We start from the raw sequence: 16,028 nt of genomic DNA, 5'->3' as shown, positions 1-16,028 counted from the left end.
TATTCTAAAATTTCTCAAGCATAAAATATACTTACAGCCAACAGTAGTCTAGAAGCCAAATATTAATTTAATATGAAGTTAATACAATGTAATATATATTTTATATTCTTTTATAGTTCTAAATGTATAAAGGAAGATGATTTAGGTTACCTAAGAGTATCAAAAACAATTATAAGAGTTCATGAAAAGATACAGAGTCAGACAAATTATTAGATTAAAAATCACTTTTAAAAGGCTGAGGAACTAAGACTATTCTTCTTATTCAAAAATCAGTAATTCTAAGAAAATCTTATTTCTAGAATTTGAGGACAAAATGACTGCTAACTACTTATGAAATGAATGAAATTCAGCACTATTTAAAATACTGAAAGTTGAGACAATGAAAACTAGTAGAGATCAAATCTTTGCTATTAATGTAAAGGAAAACACCATAATTGAAATTTTTAGAAATATGTCTCAATTGTCAATTTATCAATATAGCAAGCTAATGAAAGATAAAAATAGCATCCTTCTTCTAGACATTGGTCATATGCTATCTAAAGATGAAAGGGCATGGAAAAAAGAACCATACATACAAAACCCCAATGAGATTCTCCTTAAATTTTCTTTCAACTGACTTGATTAGAAAGGACTACCTTAAGAGAAAATATAACAATAAGTACTTAGAGAGAAAAAGTTAATTCAAACTTACTGAAATTACTTAGCAAGGTAACTTCCAAAATTTTATCATGCAGGGACCTACTATGTGCCAAGCCGAGCACTCTCCACTTTATAGTCATTATTATAAGTTTATAAATGTTCTGATTAAAGTCATAATTAGATGCTTGAAAGAAGAGTTTGGTGACTTCTAAAGCCTGTTCTATACTGCACTAAAACTTGTGCATTAGTACTATCTCTAAATACATAGTGTTAACAAAGTTAGTATGGGAAAACTTTAATATTTTATTCAACAGAGAATGACTTCTCTAACTTCTAGATAATTAAAGTAAAAAACTTAAGCATCCAAATTGCCCAAGAACTAGGAAGTAAAAATCTTCTGTACTCCAGTTAAGCTTCCATTCTGACTTCTAATTCACTGTACATCAAAGAAAATCAACTTTCCCTGACACATAAGGACTATTCCCTTCAGTGATCAGGCAGGTGTTGAGGCCAGAAAGAGAGCCTATTTTCCACAGCCCTTTACCTTGTTTGATCACTGGTTACTTTTGATCTGACACTGCCCTCTCTCTAGTAATGACTTCCCCCTCATAGACCCTACCTCACATCTGTCAGAAAGAATAAAGGGCATCAAACTGAGACCTGACAACGCCTATGGGCCATGCGATGGGCTGCCAACTGAATGTTCCCCAGCTCCCACAATTTCCAATTCAGTTTCTTTTGTTCTGGTAGGTACAGGGTTAGGGTACCAATGACAGCAGAAAGGATTATGCAGCAACTGTGAAACCAAGCATTCTTGAATGTGTATCTTTTATCTTTGCTTCTTCATCTTCTTAAATGCTGCAAACTTCATGGTGGTTACTATGAAATACATATTCAACAAGTGCAATAGAAAGTTTGTTTAAATCCTTTTCCAGGAGAAAACAAAGGACACAATGTATTGTAATTCAACTATAAAGCTCTAAGGAAAAAGTTTCAAACCCATGGTGTGAGATTAGTAAAGGCCAGCTGTCAATGAGCATGTTAATAGTAAATGAAACCAAAACAGTTTTACCGGGAGCACTATTTAGTGGGTATTGTGACGCACCACCAAAAAATGGAAAGATCTCCTAAAACAATGCATGCATTCACAAAAGGCAATCATTTCAATTGTTAAATTCTCATACTAATTTGGTGTGAGAAAGTTTCCCTACTCATGTCTAAATAATGTACTGAGTTTATGTAATCTTTTTTTTTAAAGGCATTAATAATCTAAATGCTAGAAAGAAGAAAAATCTGATCAAATATCATTTTGGCACCATTCTATTAGTAATTTTTCAACTGTCATTAAAATACTGCATGAGTTCTTGAGTATTCATCAATAACTAATCCTCTCCATACATATCCACAAGGATGGATAGCTCATTATTAGGCATGCAATAAAGGGATTTATAGGAAGCAGGTTTGGAGGCCTTTAAGATCACTTTCAAGGTTAAGTCATCAGCTTTTTTTTTAAGAAACAGGAATTTTCTTAACTTTTTAAAAGGTCAGAAGAAGGAAGTGCATGATCAATAACATATGCAAGCAAATCTAGTGCACCTTTAATATTATAATGCATAAAAATAAATAATCTTAGACATGTGCAAATACAAAATCGCAAATACGGGAGGTAAGCATTAAGGTGATTACAAGCTGATTATAATAACTGAAAGAAATCAGTTTCTACAACAGCTGAAGAATGGTATGCTTTAATAGAAAAGGGAAAGGCACAAACATTTAAAGAATTAACCTATGACACTAGGCAAATGCATACACTAGAGTGAAAATGATTTACCACTAGAAAAGATTATACATGAAGTATCTCCTATTCTTATACTGATCAGCAGTCTGCCCAATTATATTCTTCTAAAAAGCAACAAAAAAAATTCTTGACTCTGACTCTGTAATCAAAAAATATCATAATGTAGAGAAAATTAGAAAATGTGACTGGTTTAAATACACTTTTATATATTAAAAAGAGATGACTCCTATATGCTTGGACTAACTTTACAGCCTAAAACCACCAACGTGTACCAGAAAAAGATATCATTTCTAGACTGAAAAAAATACATCTTAACCCAAGATTAAAATACAGTTGTCTGAGCAAATACTTGCCTAATTTTTTTCCTTAAGTTTTCCAAATGCCACTTCAATTTCCAAGAAAAGGAACATATAAACTGCCTTATTCTAGTAAGATACCTATTTATGCTTCTTTTGGTTATTCTTTCCCCAATTTTTGACTCTACAAAATCATCAGAACATTTTAAAGAACAAAAAGATAATAATATAAATGGAATCAATTTATGAAATTATGGACTAAGACTTTTACATAAAGTATTTTTGAAAGAATACTTGTCAGTGTCATTTCTGTATAGTGTATTACTCTCTAAGCATGCAACATCAGTATCCTAAGTAAATTTAACACCAGATTTGTGGTGCATTTTGTTGGTACCAAGCAACCAAGATACTTATCAAAAATTATATTTCATCTATCTCTTTCTAATGGCAACAATAAAAGCAAGCTCTTCTAAACAAACTCACCCACAGAAGCAACTTGATAACTTCCATCTTTTCAAGACTCAAGTGATTAAAGTTTTACAAAAGGAAAAAAAAAAAAAAACACAATTCTTAGCAGTCTTGGAAAGATTTTTGTTAGAGCTATTAGAAAGAAGGAAAAAAAAAAACGCATTGGTGGAAGCACTAAAGTCAAATATCCTCAATGGGATGTAAACCAAGAAATGAAATTAACAATAAAAAATTTTTAAAGACACAAATTTCAATGTTCAGTTTTATAAAATCATTTCCTGAAAACTACTTAATTCTTGAAGAGTTCAGACTTCTTTGGGATTTTTACTTTCTCAAGCTATCACCGACATTCTTCTGGTATGAACACTAATGAAGAATCACTTGACACTGCTATAGAATAAAGCATATTTCACCAATTCATTTGTTAATAAAAACTGAATCTTATGTGCTGAAAGCTACATTATATGTATATACCAAAGTATAAACAGTCATCTTTAAAGTTTCTGGCATGTGGGGATGCGTGGGTGGCTCATTCGGTTAAGCATCTGCCTTCAGCTCAGGTCCTAGGTTGGATCCCCAATTGGGCTCCCTACTCAGTGGGGAGCCTGCTTCTCCCTCTCCCTCTGCCTCTCCCACTGCTTGTGTGGTTGCACTCTCTCGCATTCTCTGTCAAATAAATAACAATCTTTTTTTAAAAAGTTATTAAAATGTCTCATTAAAAATGCTAATTTTAACAGCTTTCTTCCTTGTCACAAAAGTAATTTTTCCAGAACTAATGGTTCATTTTCATTAACAGTCCTTTTAAAAAACTTCACGATTTTTATGTAGAAGACCTTTAATTTTAAGAACTCCTAAAAGCCATTTAAGTAAAACACTGACAGATAGAGTCAGATACTAACCACATGTTGAAAAAAAGACATTATCACTCCCATTTACAAGAAGCTTATACGATTAAACTAAAGCCTTGAAACCTACAACAAGGTATCAGTGGATTAATAAGATATTATAAAATATAGGAAGAGCTGACAGGATATAGGAAGGTAATAAATGTGGTGGAATTCTTAAAGAAAGTTTGACAAAAATAATATTTAGCTGAGTTTGAACATATCAAACACTCATTAGAAGAAAGCAAGATGATAAGAAAAATGAAGAGTAAATGGACAAGTTGATAATGTAATGAGAATAGAGACTAGTAACTGGAGCAATCTTTGAAATGATGAAAATAGTATTTTATCAAGAGCATTCCTGGATTGTGGATGTGAAAAATAAAAGGTCAATCTTTAGAAATGTCTTAGGACATAACTGAATTCAGTGGAATATATATCATTATCTTTCACACCGTTTTGTATTAAGTTCTTCACTCATAGGCTTAAAACAAATGTAATTTATGGAATGTATACAAGATCACATAATAGAACTTCCTACAATTTTATATAATGAGAAAAATACTTATTAATATGTCAACAGTAGAAGGGTATATACATGTGTACAAAATTATGTCCTGCAACACCTTAAAACATATGAAATATCAAGCTACTCAAAATAATATTCAAATATTTAAAGTTAACATTAACCTAGTAAAAAGACATGGAAATTCATTTGACTCACTAGTCAGAAAATCTACAAATCAAAATTTAACCTAATTCTACCATGTTCTCAGATGAGTCAAAATGAAAAGCTAACATACATCATGAAAATAATTTTATAATCTATAGGCATTCAGATAGGCATTTAAGCAATAATTTTCCTCTTTATTTTCTCAAAGATATACTCAAAAGGAGAAAAATAAAAGATAATAATCACCCAAATATAGTTCAACTAGAAGGACTCTGATTTATTTTTCTTTGAATTACACATTCTCAATATATCCATTTATAAATCATATTAAAATGAATGACAAATATTCTAGATTTTAAGCTTAAATCAAAAACAGTCCATGAAAACCTGGTAATAGACACTCTAAATTTTCTACCCCCAAGTACACTCCTAAAGTAATTCACTTCTATATTTTAGAAACCCAAAATAGTGAAGTACAGTAGCTACTAAAGAAAAATACTATATTGATCATTTCTGTGATCTAAATTTGATGTGGCTACACAAGTAAGATGCAATAAGAGAGTTTAAAAACTAAGTACATATCAAAAAGAGTACAAACTTCATCTGGCTTTTCAAGTACTCAACTACTAAAAACCAGAAGGTGCAATCCAAGGAAAAGAATTTACCCCAACACTCTCAGGACGATTCAGCCTTCAACTGACCAGTAGGCAACTTCATGTTTAGACTTCTAACAAGAACTTCAAGAAAGACAGCAAAAGAAGATAACCTAGGTATAATATGAATAGGCAAAGTCTGGTAGCAGGAATACGAACAGTACTCACCACACAAGTTACCTAGACAGGAGCACAATCTGTAGACCTTTTACCTGGAGAAAGGATCACTGGTGAAAGCCCAAGAGGCATAGCACTTTCACAGCAACTTATCTTTTTGATAATAACTGTAAAAAAATGCTAGAAAAGAAGCATCCTATCACCTGGTAGCCAAATTCAACTGTAGTTTGTAAATGATATTCAGAAAGGCAAATCTAAAAATACAAACAAATAAACAACAAGAACAACAACAAAAAAAAAACCCTAAATCCGCTAATTCTTTTCCCCTTAAGCTTAACCACTAAAATAATAAATGGGATTAAGTCTTAGGTATCCTAAAACCCTAGCACCTCATTACTGTGGAAAGCTAAACACAAGCCAACTAGATCCAAACAATACATCTTACTTGTTGACTGACAGTCTAGAAAGGTAGCTGAAGAACATGTACTCATAACTGACAGGTCTAATGCACTCCCAGAATCCCAATGCCATCCAACGCTAGAAAATTTCTATTTGTTAAGTCTAATGACTAGGCATTTCCCTTCTCAATCCACAATCTCCTATAACCAACACCTGAGTAAAAACCCTAGACAGCACTTTCACACTTGTATCTAAGATAATTTGACTTGCTCCAAATCTTTGATTTTTTAAACATGTGGTGCTAAAAGAAAGTAAACAAAAATTACATCTTCTTAAAAAAAAAATCTCAAGTAAAGAATATGTAAGTGGAAAATAACACCAGCAAAAGAATCCCAACACTAGAAATAACTACCAACTATAAATTTTAAACCCAAAACAAGTTGGATATTTTTAGTAATCTAGAATTCCATCCAGAAAAAAAAAATTTTTTAAAGACCAAGTAAATACCATTTGGAGTCTCCTATTTTTAGCCATAATAAATTCTGCATTGTCAAAACTGGACTATCTGTATTGGAACTTGTAATAATAGGTTAGCTTCCTCCGGAGATGCTATTTGCATTTGAGCATCTCATATCATCACTTGATAAGTCCTGAGTTCGTGAACCAATTTTAATTTTACTAAACTAATACAATTAGGCAAGTAAATATGCTGGGTAAAAAACTACTGCATTTTGAATAAAAATTCTTTGGATATTATTCAACTCACTGCCAGCCCTCCATGCCACACTGGTACACAGGGGAGGAAAAGGTATACACACCAGACACAAAACACACACACACAGACATACACACGCAAAGTTTTCTCTGCCTTTCAAATGATGGAATACAATTCATTTATATCCTTACCAAAATACCTAATATAGATACCCAGAGGCATACACTTAAATGATGACAGTAACGTATAGAATAGTTGAGTCACTCTATTGTACATCTGAAACTAATATAACATTATATGTCAACTACAGTGGAATTAAAATAAAAATCTCAATAAAAATTACAATTTTTTTTAAAAAGAGAAAAAGTAATTTTAAAAAACATTAAAAAAGGATACCCCAGGAGAAAGGTAAGAATAGATTAAAAATAGATAGGATAAGCTTTAGCAAAAAATATACAATGAGTAAAAACATATTTATTCTTCAGATTGAAAAATCTGCCAATATTTTAACTTTGTTTTTCAAATTATTTTTCTGCCAAATAACTTCTGCTTTTAATTAAAGTGGGTCTTTTGAATACTATTCAACAAAACAAAACTAATTCTGTTAACAATAAGAATGTATAAGCCCATGTAATTCTAATAAGAATATAAATTATAATCTAGTTGTTCAGAACTGCGTATTGCTAAAAGAAACCATTCTAGAATAATCTCCTTCATTAGTGACTTTGGCTAGATATATTTGATACATAAAGAATGGTATCACTAATATAATATCCAGAACAAAGAAATTTACTTATGTGAGAAGTCAGAAAACTATTGACTCTGAATCTTTAAGCTATTTTTCAAGCTTTTTTTTATATACTTAAATCCATCTTCTTTTTAAAGCATATTCCAAAAACACTTGAAAAAATACATTTTAAAAGTATATTCAATTCAGTAATAATCCATTTGTCACTAAACCAACATTTATTGATTATTATTATGTGCACAATGATGGGGGATGGATAAAAGAATAACTAGATACTCCCTGCCCTCAAAAAAGTTTGACAATTGGGGGCACCTGGGTGGCTCAGTGGGTTAAAGCCTCTGCCTTTGGCTCAGGTCATGATCCCAGGGTCCTGGGATCAAGTCCCGCATCGAGGGGCGGAGTGGGAGGTGGTTCTCTGCTCAGCAGGGAACCTGCTTCCTCCTCTCTCTCTGCCTGCCTCTCTGCCCACTTGTGATCTCTGTCAAATAAATAAATAAAATCTTTAAAAAAAAAAAAAGTTGACAATCTATCAGGATAAACCTGCAAACCCTGATTTCAATTATTCGTGAAGAGCAATTTGGCATGATGTAGTAAAAATGTGAAAATATACATATCTTAATTACATTTCTAGATGTAGATCCTAGAGAAATTCTTAAGAGATAAGTGTGGAGACTTACACAAGGATTTTACAGCAACACTGTCTATAATGGTAAAACACTGGAAGCAATACAAGTGTCCTCCAGTAAGTAAGGAATGGACAGAACACTAACAGTTACAAAGAATGAATTACATATTCATTATGGCTAGATGTCAAAAACAATTTAAGGGCACCTGGGTGGCTTAGTCTGTTAAGCGTCTGCCTTCAGCTCAGGTCATGATCCCAGGGTCCTGGGATTGAGCCCTGTGTTGGGCTCCCTACTCAGTTGGGAGTCTGCTTCTCCCTATCCCTCCCTATCCCTCCCTATCCCTATGCCTGCTACTCCCCCTGCTTGTGCTCTCACTCTCTCTGTCAAATAAATAAATATTTTTTTTAAAAAGTAAAAATGCAAACGGTAGGATGATAAATACTTTGTAAAAACAGATATTTAACAATATGACATCAAATAAAAACTATATATATAGTTTACAAACTATAGTTTGTACATATTTTACAAAAACTATAGTTTACGAACTATATATATAGTTATACAAACTAAGCAATACTATATTGTTCATGGTATCTATTATGTATGTTAAAGTTTTCTTTTTAATTTTTAAATTAAATTTTAGGTCATCATAGTAGTTTTTCTAGGAGATAGTGGAAATGATATGGGGAGCAAGACAATAGAGACTTAAAATTTATTTGCTTTATTAATTCAAAAAGAAGCAAATTTAACAAAATGTTAAACAACTGTCAATGTGTAGACGATGGGCATATAGATGTTGTCACTTTTTGTATTCTGTTTTTGTTAATTTCTCAAAATTAAAAATATATATATAAGACTCCAAAATTTGATCACATTTCACATTTGCTGAAATCCCATGCTATATTTCCCATTACCTAGATACACACAAATTCCTCAGCATGACATTCAAAAGTCTTATCCTGATCCCAACCTTCCTTTACTTCCTTCCACTTCTACTTCCTTCCACTTCTACTTAATTTACTTCCCCCACTGCCCTGCCTATAAAATCTTATTTTAACACCTACAACATATTAAACATTCCATATATTTTCACAATGCCTTGTCTTTGTTAGTACTGTTTCCCACAATTGCAAGCACCCCCAAAAATGTTCACCTGCACCATATTCATCACAACACTATATATGGTTCAAGACCCAGTTCAAATGTCAGCTACTATTTACAGGATTTCCTGATTCTTCTCTTATCTCTTATAGAAGTAACTACTTTTGTAATTGGCATTTCCATAGCACTTTTATAACTAGACAGGGATCTCCTCCCTTTAGCAGTTTAACTTAATTTCGCAACAGTTCTCATAGAGCCTGGCCCATGCTAGGTATTCAAATATTAAATGAACTGAATGAACATCTGAGACAATATTAAGAAACAGAGTAGAAAATTACCAGTTCATTGATTCATTCACATTTCTTTTAAATCTGGACAAAAATGAAATGGTATTTAGTTTCTGAATACAAATTTCACAAAAAATATAAAATACTATGCTTTTACAAAGTAAAATATTTTGCATAAAGAATGCAATTCTACTATTAAAGTTAATGATGTTCATATTCATATAGGATTAAGATGAATATTCAATGCCATCTATGGGGGCACCTGGTTAAGCCTCTGCCTTCGGCTCAGGTCATGATCTCAGGATCCTGGGATCCAGCCCCACACTGGGCCCTCTCTCAGGAGGGAGCCTGCTTCCCCCTCTCTCTCTGCCTGCCTCTCTGCCTACTTGTCATGTCTCTCTGTCAAATAAATAAATAAAATCTTAAAAAAAAAAAACAACACCACCTATAAAACCGTTTTCCTTTGATAATTTTAGGAATTTTCCAGGAAGAGTTTCAATAAATCTCCATTGGTACTTCCCCTGAAATCAGTTATCATCCTAGCAAAAAGATATGTCTCTTTTCTGCTTATGCTAATAATTAACTTCTTCCTTTGACATCTCACAGCACCTGTCAGTAAGTGTTTTAAAGGCAGATAAGGTCTTTTGGAAATTACTGCATGGTTAAAAGGTTAACTCCATCTGTGATTTCCATGAAAAGATTTGAGGACAGAAGTTTGGGTATCTAACAGATCTGGGTTACAATGCCGACTTTGACACTTATTTATTGTTACTTAACCTCTCAAGGTCTCAATTTCCTCATCTGTGAAATAGAATAAAAATAAGACTGCCTCATATAATGGTTTTGAGGATTAATTATGTAAAACTGCATAGTGCTGGCACATCATACTCAATAAAAAGTAATTACTAAATATTTTTAAATAACAACAAATGACAGCAAAATTCTGAAATGTAGCATTCAATAATAAGATAAGGTTCAGTATCTTTAGGTCGCCTTCTTTACAGTGCCACATTCATGAACCAGGGTTTACTGGAAATTACCACTCTGGATGTAAGTGAGTAAATGCCTACTCCATTTAGTGAGAAAAGGGCAGTGCCTAGATGGCTCAGTCAGTTAAGCTTCCAACTCTTGATTCCAGCTCAGGTCATGATCTCAAGGGTATGAGATCAAGCCCACTATCAAGCTCCAGGAGGAGAGCATACAGCCTGCTTAAGAGTCTCTCTCTTCCCTCTCTCTTTGCCCCTCCCCCACTTATCTCCTACTCTAAAAAGGAGAAAAGAAGAAGAAGAAGAAGAAGAAGAAGAGGAGGAGGAGGAGGAGGAGGAGGAGGAGGGAGGAGGGAGGAGGGAGGAGGGAGGAGGAGGAGGAGGAGGAGTAAATGACAATGAAGGCAAATATCTACCCTAGGAGATTTGGAAGTTAAAATGAATATTTAGAAAAGGGAATCCCTCACAAATGTAAATTACTTAACTCTGGGATTACAGGTAAATTCACCACACAAGGAGTGTTTGAGAAATAAAAGAAATGCCGTGGGAGAATTGATGGAAAGAGGGGGACTAAATCCCTTAATATAGTAACTCTAAGTTGAAAAGCAATAGAGTCAGGAAACACAAGCCTTAATATAATGCTGAATTAGCTACAGCTATTTAAACTCTGATGCAAATGTTTACTTTACACACGCCAGTTGATGATAACATGACTACCAGGGCATTTACTTAGCTGCAGCAACAACCTCAAATCACACCAAGCAGCAAAGAGGAATAAAACTGTGAATAGCTTAAGGGTGAAATCAGATCACTGTAGGTAATATTGGGCAGTGACAGCCCAATTCAAATTGGTAGACTCCAGAAAGTAAACTCTGGAAGGAAGAGGAAGTAAAGAAACGTTTATTGAAGACTTCTTATTTTGGGGACCATAAAACAAACTTGGTACTTTGCTTCTAAATCTCATTTAGTCTGATGCTCATAAGAACATGTTTGAGGTAGCATTATGCCCTTTCTGCAAACAAGGAAATGAAAGCACAAAAATTAAGAACTTAACCCAAGTCACATGAGTAAGAAACATTAGGATTGGGGCTCCTGGGGGGCTGAGTGGGTTAAAGCCTCTGCCTTTGGCTCAGGTCATGATCCCAGGGTCCTGGGATCAAGCCCCACATCAGGCTCTCTGCTCAGCAAGGAACGTGCTTCCCCCTCTCTCTCTGCCTGCCTCTCTGCCTACTTGTGATCTCTCTCTCTCTGTCAAATAAATAAATAAAATCCTTAAAAAAAAAAGAGAGAGAGAGAGAAAGAGAGAAACATTAGGATCAAGGTATGAACTGAATTTAGTTCAACTTAAATAGGACATTTGACTCAATCACCCCTCAAAATGCTTACAGCCTCTAAGAAGGCCTGAAGATGTGAATTCATACATGCAAACCTCCAAAAATAAATAAATAAACAAAAAAAATCATAAAAAAATGTCATGGCAGCCACCAAAGAACTCCATGAGATGTCATATAATTATAAAACTAATAAAGCAAAAATTCATCGAGAGATTGAGAAATAAAAGTTCACAATCAACTTTCAGGACATCAAGTTTTAACCAGGAAACATTTATTACTTCCCTAAAATTTTCTAAAATCTATTCATAATACATTATGTGTACTAGCATACACACAATACATTACTACTTTCTTCTTTATTCAGAAACCTATCCTAGTAGTTCACAACTCAATTCTATAGAGTAGAAGGTATAAAAAAAAAAGAGAGAGAGACTAAATAAGCACAACACATACAGATCTAAACAAAATATAATGACCCTCATAGAAGCTATTTTTGAAATAAATTATAAAATCCTAGTACTTTCAAATGTCAGGTTGTATAATAATTGGCAGATAATCCAATCCCTCTGACCCCATCACAACTGAATAAGAAGATAGCCAAAGAACTTCTCTGTCCAAATTTTAGTAAAGGAGCAGGATCTGGAGCAAGAAGAGTAAAGAAGCAAAGACAATATACTTAAAAAGGTGTCTAGGTAATCAATAACTGTACATACAAACTAAATATGACTTAAAAATAACTTTGAAGCCAGTACTACACAGATGTGATATAAAAGCCATCACCAGAAGAAGGAAAATAACTGTATACAATATGCAAGAAGCTCATCATAGTTGCATTCTTCAAATCTACTTCTAAAGTCTATACAACAGATTCATAGCAAATACAAAATACATCATAGAGGATCATGGTACTTGTCTCACTCAAAAATGACTAAAACATAAATTCATTCTCTGTTGAGGAAGATTTTTACATGTACATGCCCTCAATACTCTACCTTAAAACGAAAAGTCATTTTCCTCACTTTCCACCTGAGAAAAACTTCTCCCTCTGACAAACACAGGAATCCTTCCCCTAAAGTTTACCTTACTTAAATCAGTGCCACAGAGAATGTTCAAATAGCTTTCTATTTTGTGTAAAATAGCAAGTTTTTATTGTAACGTTACAGATGCAACTAATATTTCAAATTTTTTAAAGAAATATTCACACCAAAACCACCTAAAGGACAAAAATTAAAAAATAAACTATAATACCTGTAGAAACTATGTACAAGCATTATATCTTTATAGTTAATATTAAGGACACAAAAGCTATGTCACTGAAATATACAAAGACAATGCTGCCATCTAAAGGCCAAGATAGAATATGAAGACTACATATACTTAAGTACTACCAATATATAAAAGCAGAGAATTTGATATTTTAAAGTCAGCAAAGTTTACATTTCCAAAGAAACACTATGCTATGATTATATTTAGACTATACAATGAACCTCTAAAACTCCTGAGAAGAAACAATAAGAGAATTAGCAAAATAATTTCATTAATGATCAGTATCGGTACAAATCAAATTCTGTTGGCATCCTTTCAGACACAGCATTCTCTAAATAGCTCTATTAGTTGTTAACTTAAAAAAAAATCTATTTAGTGATGTTTAGTGATAATTCCTGCCTATAATTACATATGCAGTATAATTTTATAAATATATAAAAGTATATTAATATTATTTGCCTTTAACCAGACTGCTATTATTTCTATTCACCCCATATAAAATACTTGTTTTTAAAGGACTAATAATAATAGTTCTCAGGATGAAAAGACCTTAACTACTTAAAATTACAGCTTTGTAAGAATTTAAGGATTTCTCATTATTTCATGAATTCTAAAACTACAAAGCAAAGCTCGAATGGGAGGATAGCTATCAATAATTCAATTGCTCAGTGCAAAGAGTTCAAATGATTCTAAGTTTCCCTTTCTAGAAGCTTAAATTGAAGGAACTTTATTGAACTGAACTTTAAGATTTAAAACTTCAAATTTCCAATGAAATCAAATGTTTACTGAGTAATATTACATGTAAAACTGATTCACTTAGCATGTTAAGTATATAGCATCTTTTTAATGGACCACAATATTAAGGAAAAACAAATGTGAACATAACTAGAACCTTCAAAACATATACAGTTAACTCCTTTGGGAAACTGTTGACTAAAAATTTTCATGTGTTAAGGAAAATGTTTCTCTGTGTTTACTCAACAAGGAAATAAATAATAACTACTCAACAAATATTCCCATTATGTAAAGAATATAAAAATTTTAAGTTGGGTTTACCATCCTTCAATTTGAGTATAAAGTAGAAACCAAAAGACAACAAATACAGACAGAATGTCATAAAAATGTTATAAAACTAGAATGTCATTCTAGTTTTTTAGTGCCTCCTATGGGTTCAAGTTTATATTACACAATTTAAGGACCTTATGTCATTTAATTCTCAGAGCTATATACCTGCAAAAACACAAGTATTAATAATCCTGTCTGCAGGGGAGGTTCACAGAGCTTAAGTAACTTCCCCAAAATCACAATACAAGTGAGTGAATACCAGGTTTAAAAAATTCAGTATCTCAGGGCACCTGGGTGGCTCAGTCAGTTGAACGTCTGCCTTCGGCTCAGGTCATGATCCCATGGTCCTGGGATTGAATCTCACACTGGGCTCCCTGCTCAGCAGGAAGCTTGCTTCTCCCTCTCCCCCTGCTTATGCTTGCTCTCTCTCTCCCTCTGTCAAATACATAAATAAAATCTTTTTTAAAAAATGCACTATCTCTAACCCACAAGACTCGTTCATTCTACAAGATCATACTGTTTTAAAAGAAGTTATTAAATTTGTATTAAATGTAAAGAGAAATATGAAGGATTTTTACCATATAATCTCAGGAGAAAATATAATTCTATTGGCAAATATAATTCTATATAATAAAAGCATTTACTTTTAATTCATAGTGCTTTGATTTTTCTAACTGGAATCTTCTTTTAAAGTAGCATTATTGGGCACCTGGGTGGCTCAGTAGGTTAAGCATCTGCCTTCAGCTGAGGTCAGCATCCCAGGGTCCTGGGATAGAGTCCTGCATCTTGCTCCCGACTCAGAGCAGAGTCAGTTTCTACCTCTTCCCCTCCCCCAGGTTGGGCAATCACACTCTCTCTCTCTTTCTCTCTCTCTCTCAAAATAAATAAATAAATAAAAACTTTAAAAAATAATAAAGTAGCATTATCTCAGGGCACTTGGGTCATTCAGTCATTTAAGTATCAGACCCTTGATTTTGGCTCAGGTCATGATCTCAGGGTTGAGAGATCAAAATCCACAGCCAGCTCCATGCTGAGCATGGAGCCTGCTTAATATTCTCTATCTCCCTCTGCCTCTGCCCCTCTGCCCTCCCCAACCCCACCCTCTCCCAAATAAATAAATAAATAGTAGCATTATCTCATTTGAAGCGCTGACACTTCTAGAGACCCTTCAAAACTTACATTAATTTATGAGATATATTTATCAAATTTTATAAACTAATTCCAAGGAGCAACAAAAAGAGCTCTTTATTTGAGGAATACAATTAAATAGCAGGTCTCCTTTGTAAATATGCAACAACACCTTGCCTACATTTTTAAGTATACTACTGCTCAACATGGAGAATCTACAAGTGCCTCCCTGATGACAACCTTTTCTGTTAACTTATACTGTACCTATCATCAAAATCTAAAAGATGTGGAGTATTACTCAACCATTACAAAGATTGAAGCTCTGATACATGCTACTACATGAAAGAACCTTGAAAACATTATGCTAAGCGAAAGAAGTCAGACACAAAATACCAAATACTATGTAAATTCCATTTGTATGAAATGCCTAGAACAGGCAAATCCATAGAGATAGAAAGTAGATTACCAGGTGCCTGGAGCTAAAGGAAGGGGGGAATGGAGAGTGACAACTAACAAGCACAAAGTTTCTTTGGGGATAATGAATCTGTTCCAGAATTAGTGATAACGACTGCACAACTTTGTGAATATACTAAAAACCACTGGGTTGTAACACTTTAAAAGGGTGAATTTGACAGTATGTGAATTATATCTCAATAAAAGAAAATTAAATGTTTTTTTAAATTTATCACACATTAAGTGTGATGAGTTATATATGTATGTGTTTAGAACATGAAAATCTATATAACTACAAACATTATCTGCCTCAGTTTAATAAATCCCATTTTTCACCATACTAAATGAAAGGTTCTACTTCACACATGTACATCTTTCTTAACAGTAAAAAA

At 33.3% G+C, this 16,028-nt stretch overlaps 1 protein-coding gene across 2 annotated transcripts in view; it reads right to left on the bottom strand.

Moving 5' to 3' along the window:
* FBXL17 (F-box and leucine rich repeat protein 17) overlaps window positions 1–16,028 on the bottom strand; it is a 501,232-nt gene that overhangs the window by 437,929 nt on the left and 47,275 nt on the right. The gene's annotated exons all lie outside the window — the stretch shown is intronic.

The sequence above is a fragment of the Lontra canadensis genome, unplaced genomic scaffold (genome assembly GCF_010015895.1).
Source record: "Lontra canadensis isolate GAN:19392208 unplaced genomic scaffold, GSC_riverotter_1.0 scaffold4, whole genome shotgun sequence".
In the NCBI taxonomy this organism is placed as follows: domain Eukaryota; kingdom Metazoa; phylum Chordata; class Mammalia; order Carnivora; family Mustelidae; genus Lontra; species Lontra canadensis.
Note: the sequence above shows the minus strand (reverse complement) of the source record. Positions and strands in the feature narration are given on the sequence as shown.